The sequence below is a fragment of the Buceros rhinoceros genome, unplaced genomic scaffold (assembly GCF_000710305.1).
Source record: "Buceros rhinoceros silvestris isolate BGI_N320 unplaced genomic scaffold, ASM71030v1 scaffold12558, whole genome shotgun sequence".
NCBI classification, from domain to species: Eukaryota; Metazoa; Chordata; class Aves; order Bucerotiformes; family Bucerotidae; genus Buceros; species Buceros rhinoceros.
Genome location: NW_010427559.1, coordinates 157,390 through 160,035, shown reverse-complemented (window position 1 = coordinate 160,035; position 2,646 = coordinate 157,390). Strand labels below are relative to the sequence as shown.

The 2,646-nt window shown below is 39.9% G+C and overlaps 1 protein-coding gene across 1 annotated transcript in view; it reads right to left on the bottom strand.

Moving 5' to 3' along the window:
• Nucleotides 1-2,646, bottom strand: part of LOC104498555 (slit homolog 3 protein-like) — a gene marked incomplete at its 3' end in the record, with an annotated part of 172,351 nt that overhangs the window by 54,142 nt on the left and 115,563 nt on the right. The gene's annotated exons all lie outside the window — the stretch shown is intronic.

The window sequence follows — 2,646 nt, the reverse complement described above, 5'->3', positions numbered from 1 at the left end:
CCTGCTAATCACTTCTCTCTCATATCCTCATACAAAAAGCACTTCCCCTTCCCTTAATTTACTGAACAATCACATTTTTTCTCATGCCAGGACCTTCCTGGCAGTCCCCTTTATGATACTTTGTAGAATGCAAATGCTTCAGCATCTCAGAATCTTATGACTTCAGAATCTTATGACTTCAGAACTGGTCCTGTCCCTGACATCAAATATTCAGCTCTCCTAAGTTTAACTACTCACGGGCATGATCCCAACACTGGCCAAGGACCTCTACCGCCATAGAGCGTACACTTCCTGTGCATCCTCATCACTTCTCAAAGGTCAAAGACGAGGTCAGGATAAAATCCCTCATGTCGCTTCCTTAACCAGCCCCTCACATTCACTGCATTTTCACCCATGAAACCACCTTTCTGACCATGGACGTGTACTAAATGTATTATTAAACAAACTGCATGAAAATGTCAGGATCCTGAAACAGGAACCCTTTGAGAAAAGAGATGCACATTTAGAAAAGGATTTAAAATATAAATTCTTTTCTCATACTCCGAGCCACAGACCTAACAACTAGACAGGGACCATCCCCCAGCCAGCAAGGACACTGACAGGCTACTGAGCACTGCCATCCCAGTGGGACTGAGCAGGCTCATCCCTGGAGAACACAAAGCACTGCTCAGCAGTCTGACTTTGAATGATGAAGATTCATACCTCATAGACTTTTCTACACAGAGACGTGCTGCATTAAATCCTGGGATGAAACATAGTCCTCAGAATGAAAACATGGAAAATTCCTCTGAAATGCCAAGTCCGAAGCAGCCATGATTCAAAAGGACAACTTGAGCAGAACAGGTGCCAAGGATGTCTGTTCCCCGGATTGATTTACAGACTAAGATTCTTCTAAATCATTAGACGTTCCCCCTGTCTCATGCGAGCAGACAGTGAGTCGAGTTCAATGTATCTCATCGCCATCTGGAAACTCTACAGGCAAGGAAACCTTCTCTATTGAGCTTTTGAATAGAATTAGTTTTCATCCAGCTGAAATCTTTGTTCTGAAGCTGCACAGTCTCTGCTCTCCTCCTTCGTAAGTCAGGTTTATGCCTTTTCCATGTGGTTTTGATATACTCGTAGAACTGGAGACCAAGGGAAAAACAGCCTAATGCCTCAAGGAAAGGACCCCCAAGATAAGAACTCACACAAAATATTATTCTCAACATCTCCAGGTACTGTGCTCTGCATTGTTGCTCTTCTTAGCTATGACCTTTCATAAACGGTATCAGATGGTGTTTGCCTTATCCAATAGCCTGTACCATTGTTCAAGGCATGCATGCACATACAAAACATTAATTTCTCTAGCCTATTAATAAAAGCAGAAGAAAATAACAATGGCAAATTGGGTACAGATTTATACTGATCTGTTTCTGCTGTCTCCTTTCCTTTCTAAATTATATTTATGCATTTTCATTTCCAGTTTCTTTAAATATGAATATTACTAATTATCTTGTTATTACAATGGACACAATCCAAAAACCTCGATAAAAGTATGTCATCATTTCAGTTCTTGCTTTTGTGGATCGAGTCACAAGTGATTGAAGACTTTAACAAGCACACCCAGGAAAACCTGACTGCAAATGAAGTTATCTTTATTTTATTTTCCCCATAAAGTGAAGGTTTAGCTCAGCATATTGCTCGCAGAGATACACATAGCGCAAGGGCTTGTTTTGGGCTGCTGCCATTCAGTTTCATGCTGCATCCCCATCTAGAGTCATTAATCTTCTACCACCAGGCACACAATTAATCATGGCATTTATTTTTTTTTCAGAGGAAAAAGACAAAAATCATAGTAATTTTTCTAGAAAGCACTGCAAGGTACTCCATCAATAACAGTCATTTTTCTATTTTTCTTCTCAGTACACACTAATAGATTTGCTCACTGAAACCTGCTTGTCCTTACAGTATAAAAAAATGCAGTAGTCTAAAATATGTGTAACCAATAGAATGGACAGGGTTGAGAAAAAAATGCTTATGTTACTTCAGAGGTTATTTTTAGGTGGAAATATTTTCCATCTAGCTCACAACACAAAATCTTTGCCTAAACTATGATGCAAGTTTTAATTCAAAGCTTACTAAACCCCAAAATCTTACCGACTTCGATGGCAGTTTTACTTAAATTAGTGGAGTTTACTTGTGGATATAAAAAAGAAATCTGTGAAGTATGTGAATGGATGCCAACCCCTCAGCCCCAGCTTCACGCACATCCTAGGCCAGAAATGCCGACTGCCAGCTGAATAAAGATCTCACTCATACTGTTCTCAGCTGTTTAGGTCCGAGAACTTGCTGGAGCTCAGCTCTCATTGAAGTCAGTAAGAGTTCTGCCTGAGTCCAAATGATGATCCGTCTACCTTCCACCCCTTCAAAATATGACATTGGCCATCACACAGATTCATAGTCATCCTCACTGTTTTCCTTAGACATTTTATAACCTAGTATTTCTTCACAATTAAATGCCACAAAAGCTCTTCTCTTTTTCCTTTTCTAAGAGACACACAGAAGACAGCTATAGACTGCTGGCCCCCACCCCCCCATCTTTTTGTTTTTTTTTTTTTTTTTTTTTTTTTTTTTCGTACCCTCACAGCATAAAGTTTTTGTGTGTGC